This window comes from Rhinolophus sinicus, linkage group LG11 (genome assembly GCF_036562045.2).
Source record: "Rhinolophus sinicus isolate RSC01 linkage group LG11, ASM3656204v1, whole genome shotgun sequence".
Taxonomy (NCBI): domain Eukaryota; kingdom Metazoa; phylum Chordata; class Mammalia; order Chiroptera; family Rhinolophidae; genus Rhinolophus; species Rhinolophus sinicus.
In genome coordinates, this window is record NC_133760.1 from 80,027,001 (window position 1) to 80,052,296 (window position 25,296).

At 34.9% G+C, this 25,296-nt stretch overlaps 1 protein-coding gene across 2 annotated transcripts in view; it reads left to right on the forward strand.

Annotated features, from left to right (window-relative positions):
* The window catches only part of TMEM168 (transmembrane protein 168), a 50,533-nt gene that overhangs the window by 9,816 nt on the left and 15,421 nt on the right, over positions 1–25,296 (forward strand). The gene's annotated exons all lie outside the window — the stretch shown is intronic.

Genomic DNA, 25,296 nt, shown 5'->3' on the forward strand with positions numbered 1-25,296 from the left:
TTCCAGATGTGAGTATTGGGAGGGAGACCTGGGGACTGCTTGTCTGTGGTTCTTTTTAGTGAATGTGAGGTACAGCAGGGAGCCTGTGTGGGAGTCTCCAAATGATGAAAACATGTGGCTATTGCCTGAGGATATCGTCCTCACTTTTCTTAGCAGTGCTAGGGACTCTTAAAATGATGATGATAGATAGATAATATAGGAAACTCTAACAAGAGTTCTCCTTCCTCTTCCTCCCTTTTTCCCAGCCCTACTTTCTCTTTTCCAAATTAGCCTCATTCATGCTTGACACCTTTCCAGATCATTAATTCCTGTTAACCAAATATCTTCTGAGTCACCAAATTCTTCTTGTTTTCTTAATATTGGTGGTCTTCAAATATGGTATGTGTATCACTGGAGGTCCACAGAAGGTTTCCAGAGAGTATGTCAGCAAAGATAATTTTAAGAAAATCAATTTTCAGATTCTCACCTTCCTTTCTACTCTTTCTTAAAGCTAATCTGCTTGAGAATGCCTTTCAGTCTACCTGTGGAGTGGTATCTCATTGTGATTTTCATTTGCATGTCTCTAATGATTAATGATGTTGAGCATCTTTTAATGTGTGTGTTGGTCATCCACTTATCTTTGTTATTGAGCTATCTATTGACAGCTTTTGCTCATTATTAAATTGGGTTATTTGTCTTCTTATGATTGAATTTTAAGAGTTCTTTTTATATTCTAGGTACAAAAGTCTTTTGTGAGATACATGATTTGGAAATGTTCTCCCAGTCTGTGGCATGTCGTTTTTTCTTAATGATACCTTTTGAAGAGTACAAGTTTTTCAATTTCGTGAAGTCCAGTTTATTGTTTTCTTTTATGGACTGTGCTTTTAGTATCATATCTAAAAAATCTTTGCTCAACTCTAGATCACAAAGATTTTTCCTCCCATAGTAGTTTTCTTTTAGTAGTTTTATTGTTTTAGCTTTTACATTTAGATGTTTGATCTATTTTGAGTTGGTTTTTGTTTATGAAATGAGGTAAAAGTTTATTTATTTATTTTTTTAAAATATGGCTTTCTAATTGTTCCAGCACCATTTGTTGGAAAGGTTATCCTTTCCGCTGCTGAATTGCCTTGGCACCTTTGTCTAAAATCAATTAAATATAAATGTAAGGCTTTACTTCTGAGCTTTCTTTTTTGTTCCATTGATCTATAGACATCTGTCTGTCTATCCTTATACTAGTAATATGCTGTCTAGTACTAGATATTTTCTAATTTCCCTTGAAATTTCTTCTTTGACCTATGGGTTGTTTAAAAGTTTGTTGTATGCTATCATAATATTTGGGGGATTTCCCACATTTCTTTCTGTTACTGATTTCTAATTTAATTCCATGTGATTAGAAAACATAGTTTAAATGATTTTGGTCTTTTATTCAGACTTGTTTTACGGCCTGGCATGTGTTTTATTCTGGAGAATACACCATGTTCATTTAAAAATATGAGTGTTCTGCTGTTGTTGGGTAAAGTGTTCTGTAAATATCAGCTAGATCAAGGTGGTGGTGTTCATTTATCTATATCTTTGCTGACTTTCTGTCTATTTCTATCAATACTGAGAGACGGATATTAAAAAATCATTATAATTGCTAAATTGTCTATTTCTCCTTTCAATTGTGTTATTTTCTTGCCTCATATTTTATTTTAGGTTTCTGTTTCTAGGTGTATATACATCTTTAATTATTATATCTTCCTAATATATTTATCTTTTTTTATCATTCTGAAAAACAGCATAATTGAGTATTTAAAACAGAGACATAATGGCCTGCAAAGACTTAAATACTATCTGACTCTTTACAGAAAGAGTTTGCCAAGTCCTGTTCTAGGCCAGTGCTTTTCAAACCTTATTATACATAGGAATCATGTCGGCATCTTGTTAAAATTCTGGAGATTGGAATTAAATTATTTTAGGGAGACAGCCTAAAACTCTGCATTTCTAAAAATCTTAAAGATGATGCAGAAACTCCTGATACAAGTACACCATTTGAGTGGCAAAGTATTTAACTGTTCAAGACTAACAGGAATCTACTTGAGTTTTGTCCACATTCCCCAATTAGTTGCAATTTGGTAACTGCTGCCTGCAGTGTAGGCGTTGTGTCTTTGACGCAATTAAAATTTTTTAACTTAAGTTTTGTTCAACTAATCTTAGAGAGTTCCCAAACAGTGCTTTGCCCAGTGTTCTGTGAGAATATTAATGTGTATACTCAGAGAAAAAATGTTGAAACTTGACTATGAAATTCTTGCCTCTATCCCTCATTATGTCCATTGACTATATACCCATTGCCCCCAATACACACCTATTAACCTCTATGTGAGTTTGGAAAACACTCTACTGGATTTATACAAGTTCCAACCCTTTTGATTGATGGAAACGTGAGAAAATAATATAGTGAAATGCAAAAACTTAAGACTTTTGTTAGGCCAGGACTAGTTTTAGCATAATAATATTTTAATTCAAGTAACTTCTTTTTTGTTCCCTGTCTTTTTTTCTCGATTAACTTTATTGGGGTTAAAATGGTTAGTAAAATTTTATAGGTTTCAAGTGTACTTTTCTATAATATATCATCTATATATTGTATCATGTGTTCACCACCCAGAGTCAGTTCTCCTTCCATTGCCATATTTTTGACCCCCTTTACCCTCTTCTACCATCCTCTAACCCCCCCTTTACTCTCTGGTAAGCAACCACTGAACTGTTATCTCTGTTTTTGTTTCTTTGTCTTGTTTGTTTTTTGGTTTCAGATTTATATACCACATATGAGTGAAGTCATATGGTTCTTGACTTTTTCTGACATTACACTTAACATAGTAATCTCAAGATCCATCCATGTTGTTGCAAATGGCAATGTTTCATCTTATGGCTGAGTAATATTCCATTGTGTATAATGTACCAAATCTTTATCCAATCATCTATTGAAGGACACTGGTTGTTTTTAGGTCTTCACCACCATGAATAATGCTGCAGTGAATGTAGGGGTACATATATCTTTATGTATGAATGTTTTCAGCCTTTTTGGTTATATACACAGAAGAGGGATTGCTGAGTCGTATGGTAATTGTAGTCTTAATTTTTTGAAGATCTTCGGTACTATTTTCCATAGTGCCTGCACCAATTTACATTCCTGCCAGCAGTGTACGTATGAGGGTTCCTTTTTCTCCACAGGCTCTGCAACACTTGTTATTTTTTTGTCTTATTGATAATAGTCATTCTAATAGGTGTGAGGTGCTATCTCACTGTGGTTTTGATTTGCATATATCTGTTGGCCATTTGTATGTCTTCTTGGGAGAAGTGTCTGTTCAGGTCCTTGGCCCATTTTTTAACTGGATTGTTTGTTTTTTATTGTTGAGTTGTATGAGTTCTTTGTATATTTTAGATGCCCCTTATCAGAGGTGTTGTTTGCAAATATCTTCTTCCATTCAGTTGGTTACCTCTTTGTTTTGTTGGTGGTTTCTTTTGCTGTGCAGAATCTTTTTAGTTTGATCTAGTTCCATTCATTTATTTTCGCTTTTACTTCCCTTGCCTTTCATGTCAAATTCATAAAATCTTCTCTGAATCCAAGGTCCATAAGCGTAGTACCTATGCTTTCTTCTATGCAGTTTATTATATTTTCAGGTCTTATGTTTAGCTCTTTGATTCATTTTGAGTTAATTTTTGTGTATGGTGACAGATAGGAGTCTAATTTCAATCTGTTGCACTGGATTTAATTTTCCCAGATCATTTATGAAAGAGGCTTTCTTTTCTCCATTGTGCTTTTTTGGGGCCTTTTGTTGAAAATAATCTGCCAATATATGAGATCGGACAATTAAGTTCTCCAACTTGTTACAACAATGTTGCTAACCGTTTTTGATATCCGGAGGATTACTCATTATGAATTTGTATCAACTGGAGAAACAGTTAACCAAGTTTACTCTTTGGAAGTACAGAAAAGGCTGTGTGGAAAAGTTACACGAAAATGACCTCAACTTTTTGCCAAAAATTCATGGCTCTTGCATCACGACAATGCACCAGTTCACACGGCACTGTCTGTGAGGGAGTTTTTAACCAGTAAACAAATAACTGTATTGGAACACCCTCCCTACTCACCTGATCTGGCCCCCAATGACTTCTTTCTTTACCCAAAGATAAAGAAAATATTGAAAGGAAGACATTTTGATGACATTCAGGACATGAAAATAATCCGATGACAGCTCTTATGACCATTCCAGAAAAAAAGAGTTCCAAAATAGCTTTAAAGGGTGGACTAGGTGCTGGCGTCAGTGCATAGCTTCCCAAGGGGAGTTACTGCAAAGGTGACCATAATGATATTCAGCAATGAGGTATGTAGCAGTTTTTCTAGGATGAGTTCACGAACTTAATTGTCATACCTTGTATATGTGGGTTTATTTCTGGATTCTCAGTTCTGTTCCATTGGTTGGTGTGTCTATTTTACAACCCATACCATGCTGTTTGGATTACTGTCGTTTTGTATTACAAATTGAAATCAGAAAGTGTGATACCTGTAGCCTTGTTCTTTTTTCTTAGGATTACTTGGGTTCTTCGGGGTCTTTTGTTACTCCATACAAATCTGATGATTTTTTTGTTCTATTTCTTCAAAAAATGCTATTAGGATTTTGATGGATATTGCATTAAATCTATATATATTGCTTTGGCTAATGTGGCCATTTTAACTTATGTTGATTCTTTCAATCCATGAACACAGAATGGCTTTCCATTTCTTTGTGTCTCCTTCAATTTCTTTTAATAATGTGTTACAGTTTTCACTCTATAGGTCCTTCCTATCCTTTGTTAAGTTTATTCCTTAGGTATTCTTTTTGTTGCCTTTGCAAAAGAAACATGTATTTTATTTCTTTCAATGAAATTTAATTGTTAGTACATAAAACAATGGATTGTTGTACATTGATTTTATATACTGCAACTTTTTACTTGGGCTCTTATTGTTTCCAACAGTTTTTTGGTTCAGTTTTTTGTTTGCTTATTGTTTCCAACAGTTTTTTGGTTCAGTCTTTGGGCTTTCTATATAAAGAATTGTGTCATCTTTAAAAAGTGACAATTTAACTTCTTCATTCCCAATTTGGATGCCTTATAGTTGTTTCTCTTGCCTGATTGCTCTGGCTAGGACTTCCAATACTATTTTGAATAACACTGGTGAGAGGGGGAATCCCTGTCTTACTCCTTATTTTAGGGGGAAAGCTTTCATTTTTTTACCATTAAGTATTATGTCAGCTGAGGGATTGCCATCTATGGCTTTATTGAGGAACTTTCTTTCTATTTTATTGACTGTTTTAATCATAAATGGATGTTGTAACTTGTCAAATGATTTTTCTGCATCTACTGATAGAATCATGATTTTATCCTTTATTTTGTTTATGTGATTTATCATATTGATCGGTTTGCATTTGTTGAACTGTCTTTGTGCCCCTGGAATGAGCCCCACTTCATTGTGATGTATAATCTTTTTAATGTATTATTGTATTCAATTTGCTAGTATTTTGTTTAGTATTTTTGCATCTGTATTAATCATAGATATAGCTCTGTAGTTTTCTTTTCTTTGGTTATTTTTACCAATTTTGATTTCAGAGTAATGTTGGCCTCATAAAATGGATTAGGAAGCATTGCCTCTTCTCCAATTTTTTGGAAAAGTGTGAGGAGGACAGGTATTAGATCCTGTTTGAATGTTTGGTAGAATTCATTTGTGAAGCCATTTGGTTCTGGACTTTTGCTTTTATGGAGATTTTGGATGACTATTTCTATTTCCTTACTGTTCATCAGTCTATGTAGATTTTTCAGTTCTTTGTGATTCAGTCTAGAAAGGTTATATTTTTCTAAGAACTTGTCCATTTCTTCTAGGTCATTGAATTTGGTGGTCTATAGTTATTCATAGTATTCTTGTATGATCATTTGTATTTCTGTGGTATCCGTCTTCTTTTTCATTTCCGATTTTGTTTATTTGTATCTTTTTTCCTTAGTGAATCTGTCCAAGAGTTTGTGAATTTTATTAATATTTTCAAAGAACCAGCTCTTTGTTACATTAAGTTTTTCTACTGTCTTTTTGTTATCTATTTCATTTAGTTCTGCTCTGATATTTCTTTCCTTCTGCTGACTTTGGGTTTTATCTGTTCCTCTTTTTTTAATTCTTTAAGATGTAATGCTAGGTTATTTGCTTGGGCTTGTTCTTATTTCTTGAGATAGGCCTGTAATAATATAAATTTTCCTCTTAATCCTGCTTTCATAGTATAGCAATAATTTTGATACAATGTAGTTTCATTCTTATTTGAGTCTATGTATCTTTTGATATCTCCTTTTATTTTCTTTTTTTTAATTTATTTTTTAAATTTATTGGGGTGACAATTGTTAGTAAAATTACATAGGTTTCAGGTGTACAATTCTGTATTACATCATCTATAAATCCCATTGTGTGTTCACCACCTAGAGTCAGTTCTCCTTCCATCACCATATATTTGATCCCCCTTACCCTCATCTCCCACCCTTATTTTCTTTTTAATACAGTCTTGAGTAGTACGTCATTTAATCTCCATGTATTTGCAGTTTTTCCTGCTTTCTTTTTGCAATTGATCTCTAATTTCAAAGCATTGTGGACAGAGAATATGCTCAGTATGATTTCAGTCTTTCTAAATTTGCTGAAGCTAGTTTTATGTCTTAACACATGGACTATCCTTGAGAATGTTCAGTGTTCATTAGAGAAGAACGTATGGTGTGGTGTTCTTGGATGAAGAGCTCTATAAATGTCAATTATGTACATTTGGTAATGTGTCATTTAAGGCTGATATTTCCTTATTGATTTTCTGTTTGGATGACCTATCTATAGCTGTCAATGGAGTATTTAGGTCCCCCACTATAATTGTGTTGTGGTCAATTTCTCCTTTTAGTTCTGTTAGTAGTTGCTTTGTATATTTTGGTGCTCCCTGATTGGGAACATATATATTGATAAGTATTATGTTTTCTTGTTGTATTGTCTTCTTTATCATTATGAAATGTCCATCTTTGTCTCTTGTTTCCTTTTTTATTCTGAAATCTGAAATCTGTTTCATCTGATATAAGTATGAATACACCAGTTTTTCTCTGGATGCCATTTGCTAGGGGTATTATTTTCCACCCTTACAAGTTTTGTCCTTGTAACTGAGATGCATCTCTTGGAGGCAGCATATGGTTGGGTTTTTTTCTTTTTTTGATCCCGTGTGGTACTCTGTGCCTTTTTATTGGTGAGTTCAGTCCATTTACATTTAGGGTGATTATTGATATGTGAGGATGTCCTGTGGCCATTTTATCTTTGTTTTCTGGTAGTTTGATGTCTCCATTGTTTTTTCGTCTTTCTGTTTCTGCCTGCTATTTTAATGTGGTGGTATTCTATGAATTTCTTTTCCTCTGTTTCCTCTTTTTATGTTACATGTCTCGGTTCTGGGTTTTTGTTTTTTCTTTCTTTTTTCTTTTTTTTTGACTGGTTTCCATTAAGTTTATGTAAAAGAAAGTTTCATATGTACAGTAGTACCTTTTCTTCAGTATGCTTCTTATCTCCATTCCCTCTTGCAGATTCAGACCTTTACTCTCTCCTCTTTTGTTTTTGTTGTTACGAGTTATCCTATTTATGCTGAGAGTTAACTTCTGAGTTGCAGTAGCAAGTTGTCTTTTTCTTTTTTCTTTTTTTAGTGTTTTTTTTTCTTCTTCTTTACCCTTTATGTTATGTTTAAGTGCGTAGTGCCCTGTTTTGTGTAGGGGTTGCCATTTCCTGCTTCTGTCTGTCTGTAGTACTGCTCATGGTTTTGTATTCTTTTGATTTCTTTGTTTCAGGTTGAATAGCCTCCTTCAGTATTTCATGTAATACAGGTCATGTTAAAAAATTTCCTCAACTTCTGTATGTCTGGAAAAGTCATTATTCGTCCTTCATATCTAAAGGGTGTCTTTGCTGGATATATTATTCTCGGCTCATAATTTCTGTCTTTCAATAGTTTAAATATTTGATTTCATTCTCTCCTGTTTGTAGAGTTTCTGCTGAAAAATCTGATTTTCCTTTGTAAGTTACCATCTTCTTTTCCCTGGATGCTTTGAGAATTCTTTCTTTGTCATTAATTTTTGATGGCTTCTATACAATGTGCCTTGGAGAAGGCCTGTTGGAATTGAGGTAATTATGTGTTCTATTTGCTTTTTGGATTTGAGGATCCAGTTCTTTCCACAAGTTTGGGAAGTTCTCATCGAGTATTTCTTTGAATATACTCTCTGTTCCCTTCTCCCTTTCTTCTCTTTCTGGTACACCCATTCTTATGTTGCTCTTTCTGATGGAGTCAGAAAATTCTTGTAGAGTTCTTTCATTTCTTTTAACTCTCAAGTCTCTCTCTTCTTCCATCTGTGTCATTTCCAGATTTCTGTCTTCGATGTCACTAATTCTTTCCTCCATCTGGTCAACTCTACTACCTAAGCTTCCTATTTCATTCTTCATTTCTTTTATTGAGTTCTTACTCTCCAGAAATTCTATTTGGTTCTTTTTTAAAATTTCAATCTCTTTGGTAAAATATTCATTTTGTTCTTTGATTGTGTTTGTGAGGCATGGAACTGCCTGTCTGTGTTTTTTTGCATCTCATTTAGTTTGTTAAGAACAACAATCTTGAATTCCCTGTCATTTAAGTCACATATTTCCATGTCTTTAAGTTCCTTTTCTGGAGACTTTTCATTTTCTTTCTGAGCTGCCTTGTTACCTTGGTTATTCATGGCAATCAGTGAATTATTATTTCTCTTCTTAGGCATCCAGTGGAGTGGGTTCTGCAGCAGGTTAATAGGAAGAGGTCTTTCTTTTCCTTTCCAGCAGGTGTCGGTACAGTATTTTATTATCACTCTGACTACAGCCTTTTATTCTCTCTCACACTGTAGTGTTATATTTTCTCTGCACTGTCTGGCTTGTCACAGAATGGCGGTGGTTCCCTGTAAGTTGGGCTTCTCTGTGAGCAGGTCACCTGGATCACAGGGCACCGCCTCCATGAGGGGATGTGGAGAGCTTCTGAAGTTCCAGAGTTCTTCTTGCACCAGTTTCTGAGCCTGTGTTTCAGCGGCTCTTGTTTGCTCCTGCAGGGATCTGCCCAGATAGGTGGGGACAGGGACGGGGTGGGTTGTGAGAGGTGGCTGTGAACGATGGCGGCAACCACCAGCACAGCCAGTCCTGCACCCAGGGCTCCCTCCCTTTAGCCAGAACTAGTTTGGCTGTAGTTCTCAGGACTGCAAATAGTCTTTTCTTTTGATCTGACACTGCTACTGTTCTGCTTCTAGCACTGGACAGGTGGGGGTGGGCGAGCTCTGGGAGGCTAGGGAGGGGGCTGCTAGGCTCCATGCCTATGCCTTCCATTTTCTGCTTGGCATTGAGGACTGAAACCACTGTTTTCACCCTTCTTTCCTCAGTCTTTGCTCAGAGGTCTCTGCTGTGAGCATTGGATCCAGCGTGTTATATGCTGATCCCTCAGGCGGGACTGTGGGCCATAAGGGGAGTGCTAGCGGTCAAATTCTTCCCTCTCCTGAATCTGTGGTACCTCCGGAATGCAGGGAGCTCAGAGCTTCGAGCTCCAGTCTGCTCCTGCGTCCGCGTGGCCCACATCTCCGCACTTCCCACTTCCTTCCCTGCTCGTCCAGTTTCCCCATCTTTAGATGATTTTAGTTGTGTGTCTCTTAGTCTTACCTGTCTGCTACTCAGGGAATCCTTTGTGGAATTGTAGCTGTTCTATTTATTGCTAATTCCAGGGGAGATTTCAAGATGCTCTCCTCACTCCCCGAATTCTATGACGTAATCCATGTGCATTTGAAAAGAATCTAGTGTGCTGTTTTGGCTGAAAAATTCCGTAAGTATCTCTTACGGTCACCTGGTCTAATGTGTCATTTAAGGCGACTGTGTCTTTGTTGATTTTTTGTCTCAGTGATCTGTTCATTTGTGTGAGTGGGGTGTTAAAGTCCCCTGCTGTTATTGTTATACTGTCAGTCTTTTTGTTTATGCCCACTAATATTTTCTTTATGTACTTAGGTGTTTCTGTGTTGGGTGCATTGATGCTTACAAGTGTTACATCCTCTTGTGGATTGAGCCATTTATCATTATGTAGTGTCTTTCTTTGTTCTTTGTTGCGGTCTACTTTAATGTTTATTTTGTTGAACAAGAGTATTGTTATCCCAGCTTTTTTGTTTGTTTCCATTTGCATGTATTATCTTTTCCATCCCGTCACTGTCAGTCTGTGTGGGTCTTTTGAGTGAAGTCTCTTATAGGTAACACATACATGGGTCTTTTTTTTTCTTAATTGAGCCGCCCTAGGTCTTTTGATTAGAGCATTTAGTCCATTTTCATTTAAAATAATTTTCAATAGATATGTACTTTTGCCATTTTATTATCTGGTGGTTTTTGTAGTTCTCTGTTCCTTTTTTTCTTGATCTATTCTCTTGTGCATTGATGACTTTCTTTAGTGATGTTTTAATCACTATTTTTTGTGTACCTATTATACATTTTTGTTTTGCAATTACCTTGAGATTCATATATATACAAATCTGTTCTTGTATTAGTCTATTTTACATTGATGATTACTTAAGTTCGAATGCATTCAAATTCTAAAAGCCCTGCATTTTTATTCACCCTCAATGTTTGTTTTTGAATCATGTTTTCCATCTTCTGTGTGTATGTGTGTATCCAAAATTTGCTATTGTTGATACCCTTGATCTTATAGTAGTTTTTTCTTTTAATCTTCATACTAGCTTTATAATTGGTTGATCTACTGCTTTTATTAAATGTTTGCCTTTGTGAGATTTTTTTCCCCTGTATTTTCTTAGTTTTGAATGTTTTTTTCCCCACTTAAAGAAGTCCCTTTAGCATTTCTTTTCTTGTTGGTTTAGTGGTGACTAATTCCTTTAGCTTTTTCTTATCTGGGAAACTCTTTATCTTTTCAATTCTGAATGGTAACTATTTTGGGTAGAGTATTCCTAATTGTAGGTTTTTTCTTTTCATCATTTTGAATATATTGTGCCATTCTCTTGCCTCCAAAGTTTCTGCTTAAAAATCAGTTGATAGTCTTATGGGAGTTCCCTTATATGTAACCAGCTGCTTTTCTCTTGCTGCTCTTAAGATTCAAGCTTTATATTTAACATTTGGCATTTTAATTATGATATGTCTTAGTGTGGGCCTCTTTGGGTTTATCTTCTTTTTGAATTCTCTGAACTTCCTTGACTTGGTTGTCTTTTTTCCTTCACCAGGTTATGCAAGTTTTTGGCCATTATTTCTTCAAATAGGTCTTCTGTCTCTTTCTCTTCTCCTTTGGGACTCCCATGATACAAATATTGTTATGCTTGGTGATGTCCCTTAAATTATTCTCATTTAAAATTTTTTTTCTGTTCCAATGAGGTGATTTTCACTACCTTGTCTTCCAGATCTCTGATTTGATCTTTTGCATCATTTAACTTGCTTTTGATTTCTTCTAGGGTATTTTTCATTTCATTTATTGCATTCTTCATTTTTGATGTTTTTTTCAATGTTTTCTGTCTTAGTTGAAATTCTCATTGGTTTCATCCATTCTTCTCCCAAGTTCATTAAGCAGCCTTGTAACCTTTGTGTTGAACTCTTTTGTCTGTTAGATTGCTAGTCTCCATTTTGATTCGTTCTTTTTTCTGGGATTTTGTCCTATTTCCTTTGGAACATATTCCTTTGTTTCTTCATTTTGGCTTAGGAAAGGCTGCAGTGTGAGCCAAGGCCAGCCACTGGATATGGCTGGTCTGGAGCTGCTTGGGAGGGGCTCTAGCCTTGGAATGTGTGTTGGATGGACCAGGGTAGGATCTGAGTGGAATTCCAAGGAGAGGAGAATGGTGTTTGGTTAATGCAGAGTGACAGATTTTCCAACACACTGATGAAGGAAAGTGTAGCAAAAAGAATCTGTGACACCTTCCAGCAGTTCTTTGCCGGGATAAAGTTCCGACTGATTCCTGCTCCTGTGGCACCGGCCCTAAAGTTATTCAATTTAATTTCTCCATGTGTGACCCAGGCCCTTCTCAAACTGCTGCCTCCATGATAGATCTTGGAGTCAGGTGGGTTTGTGCAGCCCACCTGAAGAGCAGCATCTCAGTCTCCCATAGCTCTTTGTCTTCTTGGAAGTAATCCCTGCTGGTTTTCAAAACCAGATACTGTCGCTACTCCTTTTCCCAGCACAGGTCCTCCAGAGAGGCCCGTGTAGGGCTCAGATACCAAACTCCTTGGGGGACCACGCCAATGATTTCCCTCCTATTTCTGAGTCACCGCACAATGGGTGTGGCACCTGAGCAAACTGTGTCTCTGTCCCTCTTACCCATTTCATTGTGACTTCTTTCCGTCCTTAGTTATAGGTATTCTGTTCTGCTAGTCTTCAGGTTCTCAGCAATAGTTGCAGAGAAGGTGCAATTATATTTAGTTGTAATTTTGGGATATTTATGTGAGAAGGTGAGCTTCAGATCTACCTACTCAGCCATCTTGACTGGCAGTCAGTCTGGTCTTGGTTTTATTACTCAGCTGTCGGCTTTTCTGAAATTTGAATAACTTACAATTTTCATAAGGATGAAAAAGAAGGAAAGTGTCTAGATACCCAAGGAAGCATATCCCATCTTGCTCTTGTATTTAGAGATTCTCTTTGAAATTTTCCTTTGAGATTTCATATGCTTTTCCTTGCCAACCACTGTCATTTGCAGATTTGGAGGTTTGATGCAAACTTTTTGTAGAAGCCCTTTGACCCAAACCAGAAAGACCAAAGTCACAATTGATTCTTCTATAGGGGAAGCAAATTATAATATAATCAGTATAATATAATATAACATAGTGTAATGTATAAATATAACTAATGTAATATAATTAATGTAATATAGTTAATATAATATAATGCATAAAATATAATTAATATAATATAAAACATAAATAAATATGGTAATACATAATACTGGGTCTTATATTAATTTTTGCTCCAAAAGATGTATTAGAGCTGATTGTCCCGCTAGATCTTATTTTCAGAGAAACAGTATTTCCTTCACCAGGTTAGGGAAGTTTTCTGTCATTTTTCCATTAAGTAGGTTTTCAATTCCTTGCTCTCTTCTCCTCTGGTACCCCTGTGATGCAAATGTTGCTACACTTGATGATTTCCCAGAGGTCCCTTAAAACTTTCCTGATTTTTTCTTTTATTCTTTTTTCTTTTTGCTGTTTTGACTGGGTGTTTTCTGCTACCTTAACTTCTAAATTGCTGATTCAATCCTCTGCTTCATCTAATTGTTGATCCCCGTAATGTATTCATTTCAGTTATTGTAGTCTTCGTTTTTGACTGGCTCTATTTTTGTTTTCTATGTCCATTTTTATGTTTTACTTTGTTAAACTTCTCACTGAGTTCATTGAGCATTGTTATAACCCGGTGTTTTGAACTCTCCATCTGATAGATTGCTTGTCTCCATTTTGGTTAGTTCTTTTTGTAGAGCTTTGTTCTGTTCTGTTATTTGGGACATGTTTCTTTGTCTCCCCATTTTAGCTGCCTCCCTGTGTTTGTTTGTATGTACTAGGTAGGGCTGCTATGTCTTCCAGTCTTAGTAGACTGGCCTGTGGCGTAGGTGGTGCAGTAGATGTCCTCTGGAGCCCAGTGGTGCAGTCTTTCTGGTCACCTAAGCCTTGCACTCCAGGTGTGTCCCTTGTGTGGGTTGTGTGTGCCCTCCTATTGTAGTTGAGCCTTGGTTGTTGTTTGGACATCAGGTGGAGTGATTGACCCTCAGGTTCATTGGTTGTGAGGACTGGCCAGGACTACAGTGGAGGAGCGCTATGCAGGGGCTGATCCTACAGAGCATGTTTCGCTTTAGCAGGGCTCTGATGCCTGCCCAGACTGCCCTTTGGGTGTGTCACCTGTGGAGTCAGCTGAGTGGTACTCTGGCTTGGCCCAAAGCTGGCCACTGGGTGTGCTGGCTACAGAGCCTCCTGGCAGTGTCCCTGCCACAGGCCAAGTTTAGCTGCAGCCTGTGCCCTAGCTGGGGCCACCTGGCATGAGCCACAACAGCTTTTAAACTTTTTTTTTCCCCTAAATTTTAATGACGAGATAATTTTACCATTTTAACAACACTTACCGTTTATTAATTGTTTTCTATGTGTTATCCACAATTTTGTAATAAACTTTGTGTTTATTAATTTAATCATCATGACACTGAGATTGGTACCATTATCCCATTTTATAGATAAGGGACTTGCTTGTAAGATTCGGAAATTTGTTCAAGACGACCTAGCTGGTATGAATCCAGGCAATGTGCTTTACAGCCTTCACTCTTAACTACTTTACTTAGTTCCATGTATTTTTAGAGTTGAAAATGAGCATAGAGATTATTTAGTGTAACCTGTTTATTTTGCCCATGGTGAAAGTTAAGATTCAGTTGATGAATCGAGTTTGATTTCCTTATCAGTGTTGTTTCACCTTTATTAAGATTGCAGTCCCCCAAAGTTTCTATTTTTGCTACCTCTTGAGGCTACTAAGAAAAAAAATTTTTTTAATGCATTTACTAAGGCCTTAACTCTACACCAAAATTTCATATGTAATGGTAGTCATTTAGATGAAAAAGTAATAGTCATTTAGAGTTGTGTTATTTTGCTCATAATGACCTATTTCGATTTAAAAATGCTTTATTGCAAAATACAACTACCATTTTTTTGTGCTAGACATATTTCTAATCTATAGAATAAGCTAATACAAATAAGTATCCTGATTTTATAGATTCAGACTCAAAAGGTCAATTAATTTGTTCATGTAAACACAGATGATAAGTGGCTGAGCTAGGATTGAACCAGCGAGTCTAATTCCAAAGCTTGAGTCCTTTACACTACTACACCATGTTGGCTCTACAAAAAAATTACTTCACTTTAAAACTGTTAGCTTTCTTGATGTTCTTAAATATCCTAACTAAGCAAAATTTTGAAAGTTGCCCATTGTTTCTTAAGTATGGGTATCTCACATTAAAAAGCATAAAACCTCCATTTGTATTTTGCTTTATAAAAAAATTTGTATGTTCTGTGTCTTAGTTGGGCTTCATTTTCTTTAGACTTCTATGTATATTTTCCACATCTCATTTACTTGAGGTGACTCAGACAAAAAACTTGTAAGCAATTATTATATCTCTCATGTAAATGCCAGATTTTTAAAAATGAAATTCTGACATTAGTATCTGTATGTTGCATTGGTTTTCTTCCTATTTCCTGAGAATTTTTAATATATGAAAGCATTGACTATTTTGACCATGAGTTTGAAAGCCCAGCTGAATAGAGAACAAATTGCCAGTAACTACTTTTATGCAAAGAATATTACTTACAGTTGTTTACTAGTCTGCTATTGTGTTCAGTTTATATCTGCTTTGAAATTTGAACCAACTGTTAAAGTTTGGTAATGAGCGTGGTATGATTTGAAGAAGCAAAGAAAGAAAAATACCTACACTTACTTGTTTTTATCAAATAAATTGATCATATTTGTTATAGAGGGTTGTTTAAAAACTAAGGAGTCTCCCAAGTCACAAAATCACTTTTATGTTGAAGCTATAGTATAAAAGTTTGCAATCCTATAACACTGAAGCTTTCTGAAAGTGGTGAGTAGGTGAGATGCCCCAAATTTATTCTGGCGCTCCTGCACATATTTGCTATCTGTTCAGTTAAGACTGTAATTTTTTTCTACTGTTTACTTCTGTTTGTTTTATTTTGATAATATAATGTTGTTCTTCAAAATAAACTAGTAGAAATATTTAATGATTTTTTCTGATAAATTTGCTTTTTAAAATTAATGAAAACATAACAATTTCAATTAATTTTCTGCTAAGATTATAAAGAGCAAGTAATAACAGATCGTCTGTTGTCTATGAATTATGATCATTAAACATCTGAATATCTGTTTATTTAGTCCTGTTGTGTTCTATATTGTCAGTGTTATATAATGGACATAAACATATTGAGTAATATTATTAATGAACATTTTAATTGGAACTTTAAACTATGACGCTTCCTGCTTGAGTCATCTGCAAATTGATTGGCAGTTGAACTTTATCATTTATGGAGTTCACTGCTAAATTATGAACTGTTTAATAATTTTTCTAATGGTAGAAACTATATTTGAATTTCACACTAAAAATCTTATTACTAGTAGCTTTATAGAATTCTTTAAGGTAATGCAGAAAAAGTCAGTTACAACCATTGGTATTCTATACACATGAATATTTAAAGAAAGGCCAGTCTCTAAACTTGACATATTTAAATAAATAGGGCCAAGCTTAAAATAAATATTTCTAGTCCTACTTTCAGGAACGGCAATTTTCGTTCTTTTTCCTGTAGGAAATACAAAAAAATGATAGAAAATTATTGTCTTAACTAAAGAAAAATGGTTTGACTAAACAAAATGAAAGTAAATGTTTTTTGATGGTACAACATTCTAATCTTTTGCCATTTACATGTCAAAATTATTTACCCATTCAAAGTAGAATGTCAGATTCCATAATCTTTACATATGCTTTTTCTTCAATGTGTATATTTTTTTCTCTATGTCGTGAAGTTTTCTAGTACCTCTTGATGTAGAAAGGCTATTTATGTACCTGAACTTCTCATCCTTGCTTCTAAAAATTATCCTGATTTTAGGATTAATGTGTGGGTTGTTTTTTTTTAAAGAGGATAGTGGCTCCTTGTAATTTTATTTTTAAAAAATCCTATAATTATCTCTGTGTAGCAAAATAAATAGACATGCTTATAACATTATTGAGCAGACCAATTCTATTTGGCCAGACATTTTTTTAAATATATGCTTTTAGGTAGCAATGCACCTTCCTTTAGAATCCTCATCACTATTTTTACTTCCACAGCTGCTTCATGTATCTGCTTTTCTGGCCTCCAAAGGCATTTGAATTTGTGATCCTCACTTTAAATTACAACATGGTGAATTATTTAGTTTCTTATATGCTGTGTTGATCAGAAATGTCCTTAGTTTTATACAGTTAAAGGTAGAAATAATAAAGTCATGTATTGGTCATGCTATTTAGTAATTTTTTTTTTTTTTTAGTAATTTTGTTGTATGAATGGCTGACATAATTTGAAAATAATCCTTTTATGTGAATAGGATGATCGAAGTGTTTTTATTATGATAGAGCAACATCTGAAATAGAAGGTATAGAAATTGAAAAGAAAGTAATGAAATATCAATACTTGTAGATAAAATGATTACAGTGGTACCTTGGTTTTCGAACATAATCTGTTCCGGAAGACCTAGTTCTGAAACGTTTGAAAACCGAGGCACGGTTTCCCACAGAAAGTAATGCAAAATGGATTAATCCGTTCCAGACCTTTAAAATCAACCCCTAAAATTGCAAATTTAGCATGAATTTTTCTATCTAATAATACCATAGATCCATAAAATTTACGGCGTTCGTAAACCGAAATGTTCGTCAGTGGAGACATTCGAAAACCGAGGTACCACTGTACCTGGAAAACCTAATAGTTAAGTGAAAAACCAATTCAAAATGCTGTTGTGAAAATTACTTTGCTTTTTTGAAGTTGTAAAAGATTGTTTTTGTTTACTGATAACAGTTATTAACCCACCAAATTGAAAACTGTGTAAATTTGTATGGACTTACATAATTTGTAATAAGAAGGTATAAAAGGTGATTGTAGTAAAAATGCATATATTTATTTTTTGTTTCATATTTTTATATTTTTATTTACCAAATTCGCCCTCTCTCTACCCCCTTGCCCTCTGGTAACCACCATTCTCTTGTCTCTATGAGTTTGATTTTGTTTGTTTTGCTAGTTTGTTTCTTTTTTGTTTTATTTCACATAAATGAAATCATACGGTTTTTGTCCTTTCGCAGCTGACTTATTTCACTTACTGTGATACCCTCAAGATCCATCCATGTGTCCCAAATGGCAATATTTCATCCTTTTTTATGGCTGGGTAATATTCCATTATATGTACACCTCATCTTCTTTATCCATCCATCCATCCATCAGTGGACACTTAGGAAGTTTCCTTCCATATGTTGGCTATTATAAATAATGCTGCAGTGAACATAGTGGTGCATATGTCTTTTTGAATTAGTGTTTTCATATTTGGATAAATACCCAGAAAAGGAATTCCTGAATTATATGGTAGCTCTATTCTTAAGGAACCTTTACACTGTTTTCCATAGTTGCTGTACCAATTTACAATCCCACCAGCAATGTAGGGGGGTTTCCTTTTCTCCACATCTTTGCCAACACTTATGTCTTGTCATTTTGATAATAGCCATTCTGACAGGTGTGAGGTGATATCTCATTGTGCTTTCGATTTGCATTTCGCTAGTAGCTAGTGAAGTTGAACATCTTTTCATATGCCTCTTGGCCATCTGTATGTCTTCCTTGGAAAACTGTTAGATACTCTGCCCACTTTTTAATCAGATTATTTTATTGTTGTTGCTGCTATTGAGTTGTATGAATTCTTTATATATTTTGGATATTAACCCCTTATTGGAGGTGTTGTTTACAAATATCTTCTCCTATTTGGTTAGTTTCCTTTTTGTTTTGTTGGTGGTGGTTTTTGCTGTATAGAAGCTTTTTATTTTGTAGTCCCATCTGTTTATTTTTGCTTTTGTTTCTCTTGCCTTTGGAGTCAAATTAACAAAAACACCTCTGAGACCAATGTCCAAAAGCTTAGTCCCTACATTTTCTTTTATGTATTTTATTGTTTCAGGCCTTACATTCAAGTCTTTAATCCATCTTTCATTAATATTTGTATATGGTGTAAGATAGCAGTCTAGTTTCATTCTTTTGCGTATGGCTGTCCAGTTTTTTCAACACCATTTAGTGTAGGGACTTCCCTTTCTCCGTTGAATATTCTTGGACCCATTGTTGTAAATTAGTTGTCTGTATATGTGTGGGGTGTTTGTGGCGCCCCCAATTCTGTTCCATTGATCTACATGTCTCTTTTTCTGCCAATGTATCTTTTTCTGTTTTGATTACTGTAGCTTTGTAGTATAGTTTGAAATCAAGGAATGTGATATCACTGGCTTTCTTCTTTTGTTTCTGTAATACTTTGGCATTTCAGGACATTTTGTGTTTCCATACAAATTTGAGGATTTTTCTTCTTCTATTTGTGTGAAAAATGTCATTGGGATTTTGATATGGATTCCACTGAATCTAGATTGCTTTAGGTAATATGGACATTTTAACAAAGTTAATTCTTCCAATTGAGGATCATAGACTATTTTTCCGTGTCTTTGTGTCTTCAGTTTTTTTCATTAGTGTCTGGTAGTTTTCAGTGTACAGATCCTTTACTTCCTTTGTTAAGTTTATTCCTAGGTGTTCATTTTGTTGCAATTGTAAATGGAGTTATTTTCTTAATTTCTTTTTCTGATATTTTGGTATTCATATATAGAAACATAACAGATTTTTTTTATATTGATTTTGTATCCTGCAACATTACTGTATTTATTATTTGTAACAGATTTTTGGTGGAGTCTTTAGTGTTTTCTCATATAAAGTCATGTAATTTGCAAATAGTGACAAATTTATTTCTCCCTTTCCAATTTGGATATTTTTATTTCTTTTTCTTGCCTAATTGCTCTGGCTACGATTTCCAGTACTATGTTGAATAACAGTGCCAACAGTGGGTGTCATGTCTTCCTCTTGTTTCTGATCTTAGAAGAAAAGCTTTCAGTTTTTCACCATTGAGTATGATGTTAGCTAAGGGTTTGTCGTATATGGCCTTTATTATTTTAAGGTACTTTCCTCCTATACCCATTTTATTTAGAGTAATTATAAATGGATGATGTGTCTTGTCAAGTGCTTTTTCTGCATCTTTTGAGATGACTGTATGATTTTTTTATCTTTTGTTTTGTTAACGCGGTATGTCACATTGATTGAACCATACTTGCATCCCTGGAATGAATTCCACTTGATTTGGTGTATGATTCTTTTAATGTAGTGTTGTGTTCAATTTGTTAATATTTTGTTTAAGATTTTTGCATCTATTTTCCTCATAGTTATTGGCCTGTAATTTTGTTGTGATGTCCTTGACTGGTTTTGGTATCAAGATAATGTTGGCCTAGTAAAATGAATTAGGAAGTATTCATTCCTTTTCAATTTTTTGAAATAATTTGAGAAGGATAGTTGTTAAATCTTCTTTGAATGTTTGGTAGCATTCACCAGTGAAGCCATCTGGTCCTGGACTTTTGTTTTTTGGGAGGTTTTTGGTTACTGTTTCAATAGCCATACTAATAGTAATCTGTCTATTTAGGTTCTCCAGTTCTCCATGATTCAAATTTAGAAAGGTTCTGAGAATTTGTCTATTTCTTTGAGGTTGTCCAATTTGGTGGCATTTCATAATATTCTCAAATACTTCTTTGTATTCTGTGGTATCCCTTGTAACTTCTCTTTCATTACTGATTTTATTTATTTGAGTCTTCTCTCTGCTAGCCTTAGTGAGTCTAGCTGGAGGTATGTCAATTTTTTTTTTTATCTTTTCAAAGAACAATCCCTTCAGTCATTTTTTTCTATTTTCTTTTTATTTTCTATTTATTTTCTCTCTGATTATTATAATTTCCTTCTTTTTACTGACTTTGGTCTCATTTGTTTTTCTAGTTCTTTAAAGTGTAATGTTAGATCATTTATGCAAAATAGGCTTGTATTTCTATAAATGTCTCTCTTAGTACTGCTTTTGCTGCATCCCCCAAATTTTGATGGATTGTATTTTCATTTGTCTTTATGCATCTTTTGACTTCTTTTTTTACTTCTTCTTTGACCCAGTAGTTGTTCAGTAGCTTGTTTAATCTCCACATATTTGTGATTTTTCCAGCTCTCTTGTAGTTGATTTCTAGTTTCATACTGTTGTGTTTTGAATAGATGTTTGATAGACTTTATTCTTCTTAAATGTATTGAGACTTGTTTTGTATCCCAACATATGGTCAGCCCTTGACAGTGTTCCATGTGCACTTGAGAAGAGTGTGTATTCTGTCTTTAGGGACGGAAAGTTCTATAAATATTAAGGTTATCTGGTCTAATGTGTCATTGAAGGCCAATGTTTCCTAGTTGACTTTGTGTCAGGATGATCTTTCCATTGATGTAAGTGGGCTATTAAAGTCCCCTACTATTGTAAAAGTGTTTCTCCCTTTAGATATGTTAATAATTTCTTTGTGTGTTTTAGTGCTTCTAGGCTAAGTGCATATATATTAATAAATGTTATATCTTCTTGATGGATTGTACCCTTTATCATTATAAAATGTCCATCTTTGTCGCTTACCTTTTTTGTCTTGAAATATGTTTTTCATAAGTATGGCTATAGCTGCTTTTCTGTGGATACCATTTGCTTGTGGTATCATCTTCCATCCCTTCACTTTGATGCAGTGTTTGTCTTTGGAGCTGAGATGGGTCTCCTGAAGGCATAGTATATGTAGGTCTTGTTTTTTAATCCATCCAGTTATCCTGTGCCTTTTGATTGGTGAGTTTAGTCCATTTACCTTTAGAGTGACTTTGAAATATGAGAATTTATTACAGCAATTTTATCTTTTGTTTTCTGGTTGCTGTGTATATCTCCATTGTTTCTTTTCCCTTGTGTTTTTGTCTGCTATTTTAGATTGATGGTTTTCTATGTTGTTTTTCTGTTTCCTCTTTTTTTATGTTTCGTGTCTCAGCTCTAGATTTTTGTTTTGTGTTTATCTTGAGGTTTATATAAAATGTCTCAGATAAAAGTCCTTTTTCTTGTGATAGCATCTTATCTTCATTTGGCTATATAAGTTCAGTTTTTTTCCTTTTCCTCTTTTTTTTTTTGTTGTCACAAATTGTCCCTTTTTATGTTGGGTGTTTGTTACCAGATTGCAATAGTTATAGCTATTTTTAATGCTTTTTTCCTTGTAACCTTTGCATTATAATAGTTTATTACCCTATTCTGAAATAGAGTTGCAATTTCCTGCTTCTGTCTGTCACTTTACTCAAAGTTGTATACTTTTATCTTTTTGTTTCAGGTAGAAGAACTAATTTAAACATCTCTTGTAATGCAGGTCTTATGTTGGTAAATTCTCTCAGCTTTTATTTGTCTTAGAAAGCTTTTATTTCTCTTTCATTTCTAAAGGATAACTTTGCTGGATATGTTATTCTTGGCTGCTGCTTTTGCTCTTTGAATATATCATTCCACTCTCTCCTGGCCTGTATGGTTTCTACTGAGAAATAGAAAAATTTAATGATAAATTTAACTGGGTTTCCTTTGTAGATTACAGTCTTCTTTTCCCTGGCTGCCTTGAGACTCTTTCTTTATCATTAACTTTTGAAAGCTTTAATATAAGGTGTCTTAGAGAAGGTCTTTTTGCGTTGAGATAATTCGGTGTTCTGTTAGCTTCTTGTATTCAAATATCCAGCTCTTTCCCTAATATTGGGAAGTTCTCATCAATTATTGCTTTGAATAGGCTCTCCATTCCCTTCTCTCTCTCTTCTCCTTCTGGGATACCCTTATCCCATTATTCTTAATGTTGCTCTTTCTAATGGAGTCACAAAATTTTCATAGCGTTCTTTTAGTTGTATTTTTTTAACTCTTCTCTCTTCTTTCACCTGAATCATTTGTGGATTTCTATCTTCCAGCTTGCTAATTCCATCCCATCTGGTCTGCTCTATTTCCAGTGCTTCCTAATACATTGTTCATCTCAATTATTGAGTTCTTCAATCCAGGTTTGTTTGAATCTTTTTTATAGTTTCAGTGGCTTTGGTAAAGTACTCCTTTTGTTCATTTATTTTATTCCTGAGCCCATTGGACTGGCTTTCTAAGTTTTCTTGTATCTCATTGAGTTTCTTCATAACTGCAGCCTTGAATTCTCTGTCATTTAAATCAGTCATCCAAGATGTTGAGTTTGATTTCTGGAAACTTGTCATGTTTTTTCCTTGCGTTACCATGTTACCTTGGTTTGTTCATGGGACTTGATGGATTATTCCTCTGACTGTGTATTTCAGGTAGTGAACTTTTTTCTTGCATAGATACCTCTTTTTTACCTTGTTTTCTTAATACTGTGATAACTTTATTATTATTTTTTTATGAGTTTCAGGTGTACAAAACAATGTAATAGACATTTACACCTCTCACAAAGTAATAATAACCCCCCTCCCTCAATCTACTACTTCTCTGACATCATATATATAGGTACCATTTTGATATTAACAAATCAACAGGTTTATTATTGGAGGTCTTTCTTTTGTCTCCCAGAATATGGTGCTATAGTGCAAGTTTGTATTTTATCTGCACTAATTGTGCCTCTGGTGTTGTGATAGTGGGGGTAGCTGTGGTTATGGAAATTGACACCTGGGTGACCAGGTTTGTGGGTGTTGCTGCTGTGTCATGATCCCCTAGGTCTCATGGCACTACCACCACTATAGAGGGATGAAGCAGGTAGTGGGGAACTGGGTTCATGAGCCCTCAGCATGGCTCCTTTGTTCCTTATGGCTGCTGTAGCCTGGGGAACATAGACACTTCTCTGCTGCTCCTGTCAGTCTTCACGGCAGTGATGGAGGAGGACGCCAGATTCTATAGCAGCGATGCTGCTTCAGGCTCCCCTCCCCTCCACTGGGCACAGTGCAGGGCCACACCACACCTCCTCCATCACTCCCACCTGAGCTAGGGCTTGGCGGGCACTGAACTGTGTCTGTGTGCTCTCTCCCTATCCTTCCCTTGTCCTGCCTCCCTGATGTGTTACAGTATGCACCTTTAGATGTGCCAATTTATGGATCACTTAGGCATGTTTGTATGTTGGACAGGGGAACCTTTGTTGTATTATAGACCTCTGACTTGTAAATTTAAGACATGTTGCTGACATCATTCTGAAAATGTATTTTTAATACCATTTTGGTGGAAAATGATATGTAAATATACAAAAATCAACATTATGGAAATCAATAATAATAAAAAATAATGGAAATGATTTCATTTATAGAAATGATTCCATTCATAGAAGAAACATGAAATGCTTAGAAATGAGGTTTAAAGAAACTTATGAAATTTTTGTCAAGAAATACTATAAAACTCCACTGATGGTGATAAAAGAAGACCCGAAGTAATGGAAAAATATACCATACTTTCTGGGAGAAAAAGAGTTAAGACTGTGCCTCGCAGACATTTGTTAGTATAGAGGAGACAGTTTTCAGAGCTGAGCTGCACTTCTGGTGCTGTCAAGAGCAGCCAAAATGAAAGCTCAGAACCTTCAGAGGTGGGATCGCTGGTAAATTGCCTCTCATTTTAAGATGACACACTGAAGGAGAAAACTTGCATCCTGATCTTGTGTCCTGTTATGCTCCAACCTGGATTAACTGGTCAAACCTCGATTAAGATATATAGAGTGATAATGCCACTAGTTCCCTGGAACAAACAAAAGTTCTCTTGGAGAAGGTATTATTATCCTAGGCCTGAAATTATCTATATGATAATTTTTTTTAACATACAGTGATCAGTTCATAAATATAATCAGGTATATACACACATGGCCTCAAGAGAATCAGAATCAACAGAAAAGAGAGGAACCAAAATGTGTTGAGATACTGTAATTATCAAACAGAGAATACTATCATACTTACTAAGTTGATAATAAAAGCAAAATATTACATGATGGTAGGAAGTTAGAAACTATACAAAAGTGACAAGGCAGACTTGAGAAAGAACTAAACAAGTTTTAGAATCAGAAAATAAAGTGTCTGAAATAAATTCAGTGTATAGTCTTAACAGATTAGGTAAAGCTGAAGTGAGCATTAGTGTACTGGAAGGTATAGTTCACAAGAAGAAGCACAAAAGAGGAAAGAAATAGGGAAAATACTATACAGAAGAAAAGGGTAAAACTCAGAGGATACACTAAAAAGATTTCATCTGTGTTTTATTGGAGTCCCAGAAAGAAGGAAATACAGGCCAAAGGAAATATTTGAAAGGATACACCAATAGACCAGTGGAACAGAAGAGAGTACAAAAGAGATCCCTGAATAATTGATTCACGACAAAGTAATGTGGAATGGTTGATATTTTTAATAACGGAAAATTGGGTGTTCATATAGAAAAAATGAAATTGGACCATTATCATAAAGGCCAATGACATTTTTTACCTAAATGTGAAGGGCAAAAACAATAAGTCCTTTAGAGGATAATGTTAAACATCTTATTAACCTTTGGGTGGAGGAAGATTTATTTAATAAGACATAAATGACTACATTACATTTAAGAACGTACATTAAGCAAAAAACAGCATTAATGGAGTCACAGGGGGGAAAGGTACATGCATACCTCAGAGGTAATTGCG